At 36.9% G+C, this 17807-nt stretch overlaps 2 protein-coding genes across 5 annotated transcripts in view; one reads left to right on the forward strand and one right to left on the reverse strand.

Annotated features, from left to right (window-relative positions):
* The window catches only part of CHCHD3 (coiled-coil-helix-coiled-coil-helix domain containing 3), a 347503-nt gene that overhangs the window by 272529 nt on the left and 57167 nt on the right, over positions 1-17807 (reverse strand). The gene's annotated exons all lie outside the window — the stretch shown is intronic.
* Positions 1-17807, forward strand: part of EXOC4 (exocyst complex component 4) — a 1166755-nt gene that overhangs the window by 8060 nt on the left and 1140888 nt on the right. The window lies entirely within an intron of this gene.

The raw sequence follows: 17807 nt of genomic DNA on the forward strand, positions 1-17807 counted from the left end.
AATGTGTAAGATAAACATACTCAATGTCACTCCTTCACTCACATCTCTAAGTCTTGTCCCTTCTTCCTCCACAGGAGCCCTAGCAAATATCTCCTCTCTACTCACACAACTACCCCCTTCCGAATTCAGATCTGAATCACTTCTTATATGCAATGTGGTAATTACCTGCTGATTAGCCTTCCTACGTAATACTTCTCCCCTCTTCAATCTAATCCACACATTTCCAAAAGTGATAGTCGTAATATAGGACTAAGCATATTGCTCTCCTGATCAAAAGCCTTCAGTGACTCCCCATTATCTTCCGAATGAAATAATTCCTCTGTTTAGCATTTAAAACTCTTTACAACCCAGTACTGGACTAACTTTCAAGACTTGTTATATATCATTCCCCTCTATAGATTCTATATTCCAGCCAAACTTATCTACTTATCCTTTCCCAACATCTCATCCTTCCCACTATGGCTTGGCACAGGCCATCCCCCAAGGCTGGCACGTTCCTCTCTGAGTTTTGGAATTCCTAAATCTCTTCAAGGCCACACCCAAATGTCACATCCCACAGGAAGCCTTGTCTAACCCCTCCCACCAAGCTGCAAATGCTACCTCCCCAAAAAACTTTATATTTAGTTTTTATATATTCTGCATCTGCTTCTATGTGTACTTATTGTTTCCTCAATAGGACAGAGCCTTATTTTTGTCTCTTTATTACTAGTGTCAGCATAGTATGGGGTACTTAGGAAGTGCTTAATTATTATCATCTTTGAAATTTCCATATTTATTAGCGAGAAATTATCTTTGGTATTATGGTGATTATACAGATTGACTAAAAACAACCAAAAATACTTAAGTTATATTTTCAAATATACCAAATTCAAATTCAGTTATCAAAAGGTTTAAAAAAAAAAAAGCACAGGTCAATACTAAAGCCACAGTACATGCTAAATAAAGACTTCTTCACTTAACCCTAAACATTTGGCTGTTAGATAAGAAGACTTCATATGGGTCTGCTTCATAAGAAATTCCTAATGAACAGCACCATTTCGCCCCTCTACATTCTACCTTCCCTGCCTCACCTACCCCTACTCCCTCACATAAATTACAGGAGCTTTTCAGTCAAGTCCCTGGGAGAAAGAAGCTTTGACTCCATTAGAATCCTATTAGTAAACACATCTGGCAGGAAGGCAGACAAGTATGAAAGATCCAAAATGCCCTGTGATGATAGAAGATATCTAAATAGACAATATTACCAAGAGTGAAGGGTGGGATAATTTGGGCAATTTAAAAACAAAGATAAAAATTTTTAAAGTCAATTACTATTAAATACATTTGTAAAGATAACTGACAAGTATTAAGGACAAAATTCTTTAAGAAAATCTAGTTAGAGAATGACATATAAATAATGACTCTGAAATACAAAAATAAAATATTCAAAGATCAAGAAGTTTTGGGCAATCCTCTCCTGAAATACACAGGGAGGGAATTTCAGTAGAACATAATATATTTCCTTATGCTGAGCTAAAATGGAGCAACTGTCATCATGAAAGGAAAAAGAAAAATTTGAATGATGTTTTTAAATCATTTTTTACTGTGAGAAAAGGAAAACCGTAAAGGTCAGGTAATTTTTTAAATAAAAGGCTTGGGGTCAAAGATGGAAATCTTAATAGGAAATGTGGAAATAGGGTGGTCAAAAAATAAAATCTATTTTTCATTTTATTCCAAAAATTTTCATCCTATTATTCATTAAAAAATTAAAAGCAGATTAAGAAATTGTTTCTTAAGACTTTTTGGCCAAGATGTGACCTTAACTGAGGCAGGCAATTCAGCTCTTAAACCATAAGTGCAGCAAAAATATAATCACCTTACCAAACTGAATAATAAAGAAATCCTATAAGAAACTACAGTAAGTGATTTCTTCCACAGAAAAACAGTACAAAAAGCTAGCGAAAAGACCAAGGGCAACTGGAGAGGGGGCCACCAGAAAAGCCAGAACTAACAAAGCTAAACTGTTTACTTTCCTATATGGGAAGATAATACTTGTAACTTATAAAAACTTTCTCATTATTAGAGCAATTAGGAGTATATATGGACAGAGGGCACAGGTGTAAGCTGAATATGAAAGAAATGATATCTAAAAATATAAAGTTAAGGGATGAGAAAGAAATGTATTGGGAGAAAGACAGGGAGAATTAGAATGGGTAAATTATCTCACATAAGTAAAAAAAAAAAAGCTTTTACAGTGGAAGGGAAGGGGGGAAGGTGAGAGGGAATCTCACTCTGATCAGAATTGACTCAAAGAGGGAATTGCAAATACACTCAATTGGGTACAGAAACCTATCTTACCCTACAGGAAAGTAGGAGGTGAAGGGCATAAGAGAAGGGGGGTGGGGGGTATTAATAGAAGGAAGGGCAGATTGGGAAGGAAGTAATCACAAACAAAACACTTTTGAGGAGGGATAAGGTAAAAGGAGAGAGAACAGAATAAAATAAACAGGGGTGGGAGTGGGGGGGGGAAGAACAGATGGAAATAGTAACTGTGAAAAAATTTTGAAGCAATCTTCTCAGAAAAAGGTGTCATTTCTCAAACAGAGAGAGAAGGCAGTCAAATTTCTGAAAATAAGAGCCATTCCCTAATTGATAAATGATCAAAAGATATGATCAACTTTCAGATGAAGTAATCAAAGCTATCTATAGCCATATGAAAAAATATTCTAACTTACTATTGATGGGAGAAATGCAAATTAAAGCAATTCACAGGTACTACCTCATACTTATTAGATTGACTAATAAGACAGAAAAGGTAAATGACCACTGTTAGAAGGGATGTGGGAAGAGTGAGACATCAATGCATTGTTGGTGGAGTTGTGAACTGATTCAACCATTCTCCAGAGCAATGTGGAACTATGCCCAATGGGCTATAAAACCATGCATATACCCTTTGACCTAGAAATACCACTACCAGGTCTGTATCCCAAAAGAAGTTAAAAAACAAAAGGGAAAAGGACCTATATGTACAAAAATATATGTAACAGCTCTTTTCTGGTGGCAGAAAAATAGAAATTGAGGGAGGTAATGTTCATCAATTGAGGAATAGTTGAACAAGTTGTGGTATGTAATTATGACAGAATACTATTGTGCTATAAGAAATGATCAAGCAGGATTCTCTCAGAAAAACCAGGAAAGACTTTCAAGGGCTGACGAAAAGTGAAATGTCCTGCATACAAAGTAACAACAATATTGTAAGATGATCAGCTATGAATGATTTAGCTACTCTTAGTAATACAATGATCCAAGACAGCTCTGAAGGACTTAAGATGAAAAATGCTATCCATCCCATAGAAAGACTGATGAATATAGATGAAGCACATCTTTTTTTACTTTATTTTTCTTGAGTTTTTTTTGTCTCTTTTCTTTCACAACATGATTATTATGGAAATGTTTTGCATAACTACACATGTATAATATATATTGAACTGCCTTTTCACTGGGGATGGGGGTGGGGAGAGGATGAGAATCTGGAACTCAAAGTTTTAAAAACTAATGATAAAAATTGTTTTTACGTGTAATTGGGGGGAAATAAAATACTAAGTTAAATATATAAATTTATGTTATATAAGCTCAACTAGGTCCTAGAAAAATATTCCAAAACTAGGAAACAGGGATGACAAACAGGAAAGGGGCAAGTCCTGAAGGTAAGTGGAAGAGAGCCTGTGGGAATAGCATTGCTGCAAAGGAGATTAAGCAAAAATAAAAGAAATGAAGTATCATCGTTTGAAAAAAAAAAAACATCCTCATTTAGAACCACAAACCAACGTGAAAAAAGAATGGAAAAGTCTTTGAAATGTCATAGCCAAAATCAGAGCTTGTCAAAGGAAAATTACTTCATTTTATTCCCACAAAAACTCTGGGAGTCAGGTGTCACATTGGCGGTTAGAGTCTGAGGCTGGATTTGAGCTGAGGTTTTGTTGACTACAAGGCAGGCACTCAATCCAGGCAAACTATCCAGACCTTGGGGCAGGTAGGTGGCACAGTGAATAGAGCACAGGTCCTGGAGTCAGGAGTACCTGAGTTCAAAATAGACCTCAGACACTTGACACAAGACACACTTACTAGCCATGTGACTTTGGGCAAATCATTGTGACTTGCCCAATTGCCCTCCAAAAAGCAAAACAAAACAAAACAAAAAAAAGAAACTATCCAGACCTTACTGTCTTCTACCATAAACAAGATGACATAATGGAATAGTGTTCCAAAAGGCAGAATGAAACAGACTTAAAACCAACGATAACTTACCCTTCAAAGCAAAGTATGATCCTACAAAGAGGAAGAAATGAACTTTTAATGGAAGAAGACTTCCAAGCATTTCTGATGAAAAGAACAGAATTAAGTAAACACAAAAATCTAGAGAAACACAGAAAAGTAAAAAAAAAAAAATTTAAATGAACAAATGGAAGGGACTATTTGGAAAAGAAGAAAGAACTTTTCTTTCAAAATCTCAGTCTTTAAAGGTCACTGAGGAATCTGAATAAGAAAAGCAGAGGTGGGGGGGTGGACTTTTTCATTTCTCAAGGTTTTGACAGGGAAAACAAAAGAAAGATGAAAAGGAACACATAGTTACTTTAAAAGAAAAAAAAAGGAGGAATAAGGGGAAAAGGTCTACTATATCTCATAATTGGGATGACAAACAAGAGTTATATAAACTTGATGGAAGGGCTAAAGGGAGTTGGCATCAGATAAGCTTCACTCTTATTTGAATTTGAACTGTTCAAAGAAAAGCTAAACACACATGCCCACACAAACACATAGTCTGGTGTAGTAATACATCAAATTCTACAGCATATGCTCTTAACCTTTTTTTGTTGTTAATGTCACAGATCCCTTTGGTAGTCTAGTGAAGCCTACTTATCCCTTCTTAGAATTGTTTTTAAAGACATAAAATAAAATGCATAGGATTACTAAACAAATCAGTTATGATGAAATAAGGATGTGATTTTTCCCCCCATCCAAGTTCAAGGACCCTTGAAAACTATCTGAGGACCCCAAGTAAGAAAGTTTGCTCTATAGAGAATCAAGTAGGGATAGGGAAGAGGTGTAAAGAAAGCACAGGACAGAAGGAACACTTCAAAACAAAATAAATTCTTAATCTCAAAGTGAGGATTAAAAAAAAAAGAACAAGATACAAAAAAGGTACCCTCAGCTGGGGCATGACTGAACAAATTGGGGTATATAAATGTAAAGGAATATTATTGAGCCAAATAAATTATGAATAAGATTGTTTCAAAGAATCCAGAAAGTAAGGACTTAAAGAAAGTGAAGAGAGCAGAACCAGGAGAATAATGTATACAAATAACAACACTATTCTAATAAACTGACTAAGGCATTCTTAAAGCCTTCAAATTTTTTAGACAATGGTTCCATAAGCTATGAAATTTTAAAATATTAAAATGGACAATTAATTAGTAAACTTGTGATTACTTGAAGCAATTTTAAAATTTAATATAGCACATATTACATACATTTTTCCCTACACTAATAAAAACTACTTTAGATGTAGAAACAGCAATGGACCGTTTTTAAAAGTATGTATTTCAGTTTTCTCCAAAATCCGTGGTTTCAGTTTCCGGAAAGAGTCATCTATACTAAGGGACAATACTCTAGTCAGAGTTACAAACTTTCAGTTTTCCAGCAAATTGGAAATCTTCATACTTGAAATTAAGAAAATACTAATCCTCATCTTTAAGTCTTCGATTACAACTAATAAATACAAAGAATAACATTCGTCAGCAAATTCTACTTAAAAAGAGGTACATAAAAGTCTTAATTTGGGTTAAATTATACTACTTCCTCTTTTAGTCTAAAGAATTTTCAATAATTGCATTATAGTTCACCAGGAATGATTCAAATATGTCTTGGAACTTGAAAATAAACTTATTTACTTGAATGTAAATTTATAAAATAAGGAAGATGATTTCCATATATGGGTTGTGGAAGATTACTCATGACTTTGTAGTTAAACCTTAGACATTTCATAGAGGAGCACATAGAAGAACCTAAATATTACTATAGTTTTTATAATGCTGTCATTTTATACAGGACAATAAGCACTTGATTATCAAAGCAATCAAATAGCTTATGTGCAAATGTAAAATATAATTCATTAAAATTTTATTATCTACTATACATAAGGTACCCTACTAGACAAAGGATTTGAAGACATAACAAAAACCATTCTCTTGCCCTAAGGACTATACTTTTCTACTAGGAGAAATACAACATTTAAACAGACAAATGTATACAATATAAATTTAAGCAGAGCTCCTCTTAGTAATTTAGTTTGAAAAAACATAATCATGAAACTTTTAGGGATGTCTAGGGATTACTACCAATTCAGGGTAATACCCTACATGTTTCCTACATTTAAAAGCCCTATAACATTCATGTAACAAAGACTTAATTATACCCTATTATACTGATTAAGCCAATATCAGTGATATATTTTACAAGAACATAATTTTCCCTTTTTTCTTGTATTTCTAATGAGAATTGTTAGTGTCTGAGACTTAGTCCTCTGATATCTTCAACAATCCCAATTAATCTGAGATCCTCAGGCTCATGTAATACATAACTGTAGCACATCCAAGGAATACTAAGTGGCACAGTGGAAGAGCACCTGCCTTGAAGTCAGAAAGATTCATCTATTTTCGAGTTCAAATCTGGCCTCAGACTCTTACTTAGGTGTGTGATGTGACCCTGGGCATCACATAATACTGTTTGATTCAGTTCCTCATCTGTAAAGCAAGGTGGAGAAGGAAATGGCAAACCACTCAAGTATCTCTGCCCCCCCCAACTCCCAAAAAATTAATAAACCCAAAAACTCAAATGGGTCTCAAAGAGCAGAGTCAGACACAACTCTAAAACGACTGAACAGATAATGCACACAGTATGGTAGGAACAATATCCTACCTCCAATTATTCCCAAGCAAGTTAGGTTAATTTTTCCTTAAGAGATACTCAAGACCATCCTTGAGTCCTGGTTGGCTCAGGGAACTAAAAATCTAGGCTGCAAACATCACACCATAGTCAGCTAAGTACAAATCAGGCAGCAGCTTCAGGTAGACTGGTACATCATCATGAGGCACTCCATGCAACTGAATTAACTTGAGGTATCCTCAATACCCCTTTTTTTTTTTAATATCCTTCTCTGGCTATTGTTAAAGAAATCACTTTTTGTAACTACTAAAGAACCTAAGAGCTCCCATTTGGTTCCCATATTAAATCTATTGAATCCAGAGGACTTGCCCCAAGTCAGGCTCGACCCAGAACACCAAGCAAGTCAGCAATCAGTAATAATCTAGATAATCTAATACTTCTTTTCCTCAGTTTTAGCCCACTTCTTGGTATTAAAAATTATTTTAAGGCAAGCTAACAGGACAAATAAAAAAGACAAGTAGAGAAAGATGACTCAGGGGTTCTTTTTGGTGTGTCACGAACTCATTTGGCAATCTGGTAAAGCCTATGGACCTCTTCTCAGAATAATGTTTTAAAATGTGTAAAATAAAATATGTAGGACTACAAAGGTAACCAATTTTCCTGGAGCGTTATAAAAAAAATCCAGAAACAATTAAGAACAGGTTAACAACCCCTGTTCAAAGTAATTAAAAGATTATTTTAGGATTTCCTTTCCTTTGAAATTTTAATGCTTCAAAACTTGAGAGTTCTCTAGGAAGGGGGGGTGGGGGGGAACGTGTGGCCTTGTGGCCATATTCGACCCTCTAGGCCCTCAAGTGCAGCCCTTTAACTAAATCTAAACTTCACAGAACAAATCCCCTAATAAAAGGATTTGTCTGTAAAACTTGAACTCAAAAAAAAAAAGGCCACACTTGGATGCTTCCCTTTCATTTATTGGTTTATGACCTTCCTTTTCCAAGATCAATTTAAGTTACATCCCTCCCATTCACATACCCTCCACTAACGTCAAAATGGACTGTTCCTGGAATTATTACCAGTCCACCTGAATTGGTCCCCCCATAACTGGAATTCGTTCCTTCTCAACCTCCACCCTTCAGTATCCTCATCTGCCATTCAAGATTCAGCTCAGGTAAGACCAGAGGTGGTTAACCTGCAGCCTCGAGGTCATATGTGTCCTTCTAGGTCCTTGGGTCCTTTTGACAGAATCCAAGTTTTACAGAACAAATCCTAAGAGGCACAGTTAAGGGGCTAGAAGGCACAAGGAATAGAGCACTGGGCCTACAATCAGTAAGAGCTAAGTTCAAATGCAGACTCGGACATTTACTAGCTATGCGACCCTGGGAAAGTCACAACCTCTGAATGCCTCAGTTTCCTCAACTATAAAATGGGCATAATGAACCTAACCTACCTGACAGGGTTGTTGTTAAGATCAAAGGAGACAATATTTGTAAAGCACTTAGCACTGTACCTGGTATACAGGATGTGCTATATAAATGCTTATTCCCTTCCCCCGACTTTAATTAAAAATCACAGAACCAAGATGATTTTCACTTATGCCATTACTAATGAAATTTCAAAAATAGGGATAATGAACACAAAACAGTAAGGCTGAAACTAATTTTTCTTGTCTTCCTCTAAAAACATACTAGGAGAAAATATACATGAGAATTATAAATGAATATTTTTGTTTAAAATGCTCAATTTAAAGAGAAACAGGAACTATCAAATGTTTTAATATTTTGCCATCTGTTTAAGCGAATGCAATTTATTTTTTAAAAAAGAATTTGTTTCTTTGTGATGGCAAGCCTTTGCTTGGGGGTTTAAAAAAAGGCACACTGGATATTACCACAAGGCCTCTGAAATAAGTCTAAGCTAGCTGTATCACGAGCTTATTATGTAGAGCATCACAAATTTACAATACCAAAGAACTGAGCCCTGAAAAATTAGGTGCTTCACAAAGAAAGGTTCAAAATCCAACAAAATACTGTTAGGAAGTCATAAAGGATATCAGAGAAGGAAAGGTTTATACATCCCTGTAAGAAAAGGAAATAAGGTACAGCTGAGAAAAAAGTCAGTATTTCTAAAAAGTCACTAGAGATTGAAACATATTTCAACTTTTTATTCTCAAAACCTGGAGAGAAAAAATCAGCGACACATTAGAAATTTTTAGTCAAATAAGACCCTAACAAAAAAAGTTTACAATCTAAGAAAGTAAATTGAGTATAAACATAGAATGAAGTATAACAGTATTAAGAATATAAAACATACATTTACTAAATTAATATCATACAAAATTTAAAACTGTTATCTCCTGCTGATAAGGCTGATCCAAAATAAGAAAAAAGTTCTACCACTTTGAGAATCATGTTTAAAAATGGCTTGTCTGAAAACATTCTTTTCAGCTTTCAACAGCTGAACATTTTCTCAAATAAAACTTATTAAAACTAAAAGGTCAGTGTTTCAAGATGGACTACTAAAACAGAAACAGGGGAAAGGCCAGCTTTACCTATTAGCACACTGTGATTTTCCACACATTCTTTAGGGAACAGCAAGGATTGAGAAATGGGGAGAGGAAGGAGGAGTAGATAAGAATGATTCATGCCACAAATCAGATCTGCCATGGAAATTTGCAGTTATTTCAAGTCTATTAAGTATTGTATGTTTTTAAAAGATGTGTGAAAATTTTTCTTTTAAACAAATAGACACAAACAATTAGACACAGATATTGGCATTTTGACAATTATTTATAAATGGCTTTAAGTGACCACATAGGATATTATTTTAAAAGTACCTAAAGTTTAGTTTCAGGGAGTATAGCCCTTAGCACCTTAACAATAATATATTACTTTAATACCTTCTATAGCTAAAAACAGCTTAAAATTACTAACAAGATAATTTGAACTCTTCTAGGTATTATAAACAAAGTCTAATGATGCAAAAATTCCTGAATGTATACTTCATAACTCTTTTAGTCTCCTTGGATTGGCTCAAAACTCATGCACTTTGAAACTGGGATTTCAAGATCAAACTGGTAACTAAAATGTCACGGTCCCCAAATTCACACTATGATTCTGAGAAGTTCTGGAAACTGGAGATCTGGGGCTAAGCCTTGATTTGGTTCTCTGAGGATGTGTGGTCTTAAATTCCCCAATCACCTACCCCTCCCTTTCAGGTGACAAAAATGGCACTGTAAACTTTACTGTTCTAGGCCTGCCTCCACAGCCTGCCTTCCAGTGAGAGGTTTAGATTATCTGATTTCTAAGAAACCTTCTATAGCTCTAAATCTTAAAAGCCTAGATCTCAAATTCTTCGTAAAAAGATAATACAAGTACTCCAATGTGATCAGGAGTGATAACCAATTGTGTCATATGCCTGTGTAAAGTGACTTTCTTTTACCTTTCTTTATATACCCAACACAGTATCTGGCACACAGTAGGTGTTTAATAGATGTTTATTAACTGTCTCTTTACTTTCTTATAAGAAATCAGACTTGGTATTCAAATCCATTATTTGTGGCTTGACATTTATTTAATCATCAGAGATAAATTATGTCAAGTTTAAAGTCATACCTAAGGTGCTCAGACTCCACATCTAGGTCTACACCAAAAGACACTGGTTAACTAGAGGTTACAGCATTTCTGGAATACAGGATGGGAGTTCTTTCAATATTTCTGGTCTTGTTATGTTGATGCCATAAATGGACTACATAAAAATAAACTACAGTAAGAAAATAAGTTTTCCCCATAAAATTCAATATAAATTTGCAAACAGTTTTAACTGTCACCTAGCCTCACCATCTATAAAATGAAGAAGATGGACTAGACCAAAGGTGGGGAACTTGGAGCCTTGAGGCCAAATGTGGCCTTCCAGGTCCTCAAGTGAGGTCCTTTGCCTGAATCCAAACTTTACAGAACAAATGCCCTTACTAAAAGGATTTATTTTATAAAACTTGGACTCAGTCAAAAGGCTGCACCCAAGGACCTAGAAGGACACATGCAGTTTCTAGGGCTCAGGTTCCCCACTCCTGGACTAGACTGCCTTGGAGGTCCCTTTCAGCTCTAAATCTTGACTGTTCCAAAGGTAGAAAAAAGAAAGCCATAATCTAATTATATAATATAACCAAATTTATTTTGCTACTCATATAGCTAGAAAGTCTTACCAAATTCTTTACTAAGACCACTTATTAGAAATGCATTTAGAGATTAAAAACTTCTGTATAAACATTGAAAGACAAAAGCCAGTAAGCCAATAAGACAAGAGTTAATGATACCCTTGGCAGGGGAATTCTCCATTCCAATGAAGACCTCAATCCATCCATTCCTAACAACCTCAGAAATCTGGCTACACCTGAGACTCAGGGTAGTCATTACATTTTTAGGGTCACATAGCTACTAAGAGTCAGAAGAAGGCTACATACTCAAGTATTCCTGTCTTTGGCTTAAAAGCTGTATTGGCTCAAAGCATATTCTTGGGCTCAAAGATCACAGCAGATGGCAACTGCAGCCATGAAATTAAAGGATGCTTGCTCCCTGGAAGGCAAGCTCTGACAAATGTGGACAGCATACTAAAAAGTAGAGACATCTTGCAACAAAGGTCCATATAGTCACAGCTATGGTTTTCCCAGTAGTAAGGTATGGCTGTGGGAGTTACACTGCAAGGAAAGCTGAGCGCCACAGAACTAACACTTTAGAAGTGTGGTGCTAGAAAAGACTTTCGAGAGTCCCTGGGACAGTAAGATCAAATCTGCCAATACTTAAAGAAAGTAATTCAGACTATTCATCGGAAGAACAAATATTAAAGCTGAAGCGTCAATACTTTGGCCATATGATGAGAAGACAGAACTCACTGGAAAAAACCTGATGTTGGAAAAGACTGAAGGGAAAAGGAAAAGGAGATGACAGAGTATGAGATGGATAGTTAATATCATGAAAACAAGAAGAATGAGCTTGGACAGACTTCAGGTGATAGTGAAAGATAGAGGAGCCTGGTGAGCTGTGTGGTCCATGGGCTCACAAAGAGTTAAACATGACTGAAAGACTGAACAGCACCAGTTCCTGTCTTCAAATTCAGTATTCTATCCTCTATACCATGTTGCCTCTCATTCCTCTACTGATTTCACTCCCTACTTACTTTACATGCCCATGAAACCTCATCTCAGAAGTTCAATCTAGCCCAGGAATTCATATTGGAAGTACAGTTATCCCTTACACATTACAACTTTCCCCATTGTGGTTTTGATATATTGCAGGTTAGCATAAGAAATTAAATGGGAATTGTTTGGGGGTTTTGCAGAAGCCACAGAGGACACACAAAGGCCAGAAGACAACACAGAAAAAGTTTACACATAAAATATACGTATAGTATTGTATAATATCAACCCAAATTTTACAATAAGTTAGCATAAAGACCCCATGAAAGAAAAAGAAATAAGTCAGACTTCTTCTCTGGTATGAAAGGAGAGCCAAAATATTTTCAGAGTGTGTGTGGGGGAAGGGGAGAGAAGTCCCCACTCCTAACCCAAGAGATATGGAAGGGATAACTGTACCTCTGCCTCTGCAGCCTCTCCTTGTTTGAAAAGGCTCCTTCCAGAACTTTCATATTAGAGGGAGCACAGAATAATCATGTCTTAATTCCCCTTCAGACTACATTCTGGACTTTCTTTACCAAACCACAAAGCCCAATACCTCCTTCAGTTTCCTTTTATACTTATACACACAATCTTCCCCCATTTGAATGGAAGTTCTTTGAGGTTCACCTTGTCTACCTTTTTGATTAAATTTGTATTCCCAGTGCTTAGAACACTAATAAATGCATAATGAATGATAAAGCCCATTTATTAGTGGGAAAATAACAGTAGTGAAAAAGAAAATAGTTGGATTAAGGATGTTTTTAAAGGGCAGAGGAGAAAACCAATTGCAATAAAATATGGAGGAGACTGTCTCAAGGTTTCATGAATTGCAAAATTAATCTTTTCTTGTGCTTTATCTTCTATAAGGTTATTAAGAGTTGGTTGGGCAAAGGACAAAGATAACTAAAATATCTGGAATTTTTTTTTAAATATGAAATTATTTGACATTTATGTGATAAAAAATGAATGAAAGAAAAAATATTTCTTAAGGACTGTACTAGGCACTGAGGACACAAAAACAGAAAAGCAAAATAGCCCCTACTCTCAAAGAGCTCACATTTAAATAGAGGGACACAACACACACAGGAGGTTTCAAACACCATCTACTCTACAGACTAATAATTGTCTATCTGAGATAGACATGCACAGAAACAATAAACATATTCAACTGACACTTAGCATTAACTATCAAGTAAGAATAATATATCTTAAAGTTGTCTTTGAAAAATGCCATCTGTCTAGATACCTGGCAGGGTAGCTACAACTATATGGGCATTAATGAAGGTGTCAGAATTAAAATCTTTAACTGCATGTTAAAAATCATAAATATTGAATCGGAAAGCACAGTGTTAAAAACAGCTTGGCGACCTAAATATTAAGAACATTAAGCTAATGGTTTATTATGTAGTTTTAGTGCTCCTTCAGGATTCATAAGTCATTTTAAAATTCTAATTTTGAATGACATAATATGCAAATAACCTTCATTTTATTGTTTGATGCCTAATAAGCACTCCAGAACTACAATTCGATATTCCATTCTATGTGAAAACAAACATCAACAACCAGCTGCTAAAACCGTACACCAAGAAGAAAGAAATCCATAACTTACCTTCTATGGATTACATTTTTAGAGAGTCAGTTTAAAGGATCAGTATTGAAATAGTGAAACAGCTAGCATATTAGTTCATGTCTAATAGTTAGCACCTTAAAAAACATGAGTAATAGTTATGAGACCTCAAAAAGCCTCTAGGAAAATAATATCTATAATTTAAAATTAAAAATAGTAATAATTACTTCAGGATATTGCTTTTTGATGCATTGCTTAATTTTTTCTTTTTAGAAAAAAATAAAGTATTTAGTCCATTGAGGGTAAAGGCATAAATTAAAATTGTATAAGCCCTCAGAACCCTAAATGAGATGCCACACCTTCCTAAAGCTGCCTCCATTTAATTCACAGAGTTTAATATAAGGAATATGTCAGTAGGTATTTCAGCAAATGTTAGATGGATTTGTATAACTGAGTCATCCTTCAAGACACCAGAAATGTAGTGAAAGCTAAAAGCCATTTCTCAGTTGTATTTGCCCAACCACTGATGATTGCTTCTGGGCTTTATCACAGAAAAATATTAGATGTATTCTGGGCACAAATTAGGTGCTCAACAAATGCCAATTAACCAACAAATTTATGAGTATCAAACCTAAAAAAATTTTTTAAATAAGACTTTTTGAGCTGTAAGGGACCTTAGAGAAAATCAAATCAAATCTTTTGTGAGACTACTAAAAGAAGGGTGCTTACTTTGTTAATCAGATCAAAGGAAAATCAATGACTTTCAGAATATTTCCCTGTTGTTCGGAATTAATAAGATATATAAGAAACAATGTGTGAATAATTGAGTGAATAATAAGACAGAATATAATTGTTAAAATTGGGTGGTATAATGCTACAGAAATGCACAAAACCTTGGCAGCTAGGTGGCACAGTGAATAAAGCACTGGCCCTGGAGTCAGGAGAACCTGAGTTCAAATCCAAACTCAAACACTTAACACAAAACTAGCCATGTGACCTTGGGCAAGTCACTTCACCCCAATTGCCCTGCCTTCCCCCTCCAAAAAACAAAAACAAAACTAACAAACAAACAAAAAAAGAAATGCACAAGACCTTAGGAAAGGTTTCATAAAGGAAGTAGCTTGGGCTGGGCAGGATTTAGACAGGTATAAAGAAGATATTCCATGTTAAGAGGAGGGGATGCAACCAAAGGCACAGAGGCAAATGTGAATGAGAGGCAATGAGGAGACCAGCCTGCATAGAGGGGGAGTTTAAGAAGATTCAGACTGAGACAAGATCTTAGTCAAATTGTGAAAGCAAAGGAGAAGGCAAAACAGTATGGAATATAGAACCATATTGCTTCTGAGCAATACAGTATCACTTGTGGCTGATTTTTAAATTTTTTTCCACATACCCCAAGCTTTGTTATTGTTATTATTCAATCATATCCAACTCTTCATGACCTCATTTGGGGTTTTCGTGGCAAAAATACCAGAGTGGTTTGCCATTTCCTTCTCCAGCCCATTTTACAGATGAGGAAATTGAGGAAAAGAGGATTAAGTGATTAACCCAGGGTCACACTGCTAATAATGCCTTAAGTCAGCTCTATCCACTGCACCCATAACCTATCCCACTTTCTAAACTTTATTTTACATCAGTTAAGAAATTATAGAGTAGGAGTCAATCTGGCAGAGTAGAAACGACTTCTGCACAGTTCCCACTTCCACCTTCTGCAATTCATGTAAAAAATGACTCTAAACAAACTTTGGAGTTACACAACCCACAAAATGACAGAGAGAAGCTAACTTCCTACTGAAGAGAGTCCAGCAGGCAGGAAGGAAGGGACCAGCACAGCACTCTTGTAGCCCAGTCAAGCATAAGCCAGAGCAGCCACAACCAGCCACCAGCTGGAGGGACTTCAGATCACCAGCAGCTGTGGCAGTTTCCAGAATTATCAACCCACAGATGCTAAGGACAAAGTGAGAGGTCAGTGCAGTGTGGACTTTGGGAACCAGGAGTTCAGGAGTACAGGCCGGCCTTTACCCCTGGAGGGAGAAGCAGCTGAAGCACAGCAGCCATGCAGCCACCACCACATGGCTGCTTCACAGCTCCTAGACTGCAGATTGTAGGGGGACCAAGCCACCAGTCTGAGGGGTAATTGATCTTGCTTTAACCAGCTTGGATCTGGATCACTGTCTAGGGTGGAGGTCCTGGGGTGCATGAGCAGCTTGCCAGAGAGGGTGGAGGCTTCAGAGAGGGCACCAAACTAATAGCTCCAGAAGCTGAGAAACCCCCAGCGATTTGGGACAAAGCTCCCCACTCTGGTAGCAGAGTTCTACTATGGCAAAAAGCTCAAAAGTCAAGTAACTGAGTGGCAACATGAGCAAGTGAGGGAAGCAAGGCAAGCACAGCGGTCTGACTTTGGATTCCTTTCCTGGGGAAAAAAAGGATCAAAGCATGGAACAGGAGGAAGACAACGAAGTCAGAACTCCTGCACCAAAAGCTTCCATCAAAAGAATAAGCTGATTACAGGCCACAGAGGAGCTAAAGAAGGATTTTGAAAACCAAGTAAGAGGAATGGAGGAAAAATTGGGAAGAGAAATGAGAATGATGCAAGAAAATTATGAAATGACAGTCAACAACCTGACTGAAGAAAATACCACCTTAAAAAAAAAAGACTAACTCGGGGTGGCTAGGTGGTGAGTAAGAGCGCCAGCCCCTGAGAAGGGAGGACGTGGGATCTTCCAGCCTCAGATACTTAACACCGACACACACACACACACACACACACACACACACACACACACACACAACTGGCCGTGTAACCTTGGGCAAGTTACTTAACCCCAATTGCTTTAAAAAAAAAAATAGACTAACTCAAATGGCAAAAGAGGCTTAAAAAGCCACTGAAGAGAAGAATGCCTTAAAAAGCTGAATTTGCCACTGGCTAGAGGGACTCCAGATCACCAGCAGCTGTGGCCATCTCCAGAATTATCAACACATAGATGCTAAGGACAAAGTGAGAGGTCAGTGCACTTTGGACTTTGGGACCCAGTAGTTGGGAGTGCATCAGCTTTTGCCCCCAGGGCGAGAAGCCACTGAGGAGCCACAGCTGTGTAGCTGCCCCCTTGTGGCAGCTTCAGCTCCTGGCTTGCTAAGTGTAGAGGGACCAAGCAACTGGTCTGAGGGATGGTCGCTCTTGCTTTAACCTGCTTGGATCTGGATTGCAGTCTAGGGTGGAGGTCCTGGGGTGTGTGTCCAGCTTGCCAGAGCATGTGGAGGCTTCAGAGAGGGTACCCAACTAATACCTCCAGCAGCTGAGAAAACCCCAGCGTTTGGTACGAAGTTCCCCTGTCTGGTGGCAGAGTACTACTGTGGCAAAAAGCTCAAAACTCAAGTAATTGAGTGGCAACATGACCAGGCAAAGGAAACGAAGCAGACAGAAGATTCCAACATTAGACTCCTATTTGGGGGACAAAAAGGATCAAAGCATGGAACAAGAGGAAGACAGTGAAGTCAGAACTCCTGCAACAAAAGCTCCAAGGAAAATACGAGCTGGTTACAAGGCCATAGAGGAACTTAAGAAGCAGATAAGAGAAGTGAAGGAAAAACTGAGAAGGCAAATGAGAACAATGCAAGAAAATTACGAAATGAGAATCAACAGCCTGACTGAGGAAAATAACACCTTAAAAAATAGACTAACTCAAATGGCAAAAGAGGCTCAAAAAGGCAATGAGGAGAAGAATGCCTTAAAAGCTGAATTTGCCAAATGGAAAAAGAATCTCAAAAGCTCACTGAGGAGAATCATTGCTTCAGAATTAGATTGGAGCAAATGGAAGCTAATGACTTTATGAGAAATCAAGATGCTATTAAACAGATCCAAACAAATGAAAGAATAGAAGGCAATGTGAAATACCTCATTGGGAAAACCAGTGACCTGGAAAATAGATCCAGGAGAGATCATTTTAAAATTATTGGACTACCTGAAAGCCACAATCAAAGAAAGAACCTAGAAAACATCCTCAAACAAATTCTCAAGGAAAACTGCCCACATGTTTTAGAACCAGAGGGCAAATCAGAGGTTGAAAGAATCCACCGATCACCTCCTGAAAAAGATCCCAAAAAGAAAACTCCTAGGAATATTATAGACAGGTTCCGTAATTCCCAGAT

This window comes from Petaurus breviceps, unplaced genomic scaffold (genome assembly GCF_028583685.1).
Source record: "Petaurus breviceps papuanus isolate PSGF00001 unplaced genomic scaffold, PetGlider_PUasm1.0 181, whole genome shotgun sequence".
Classification (NCBI taxonomy): Eukaryota; Metazoa; Chordata; class Mammalia; order Diprotodontia; family Petauridae; genus Petaurus; species Petaurus breviceps.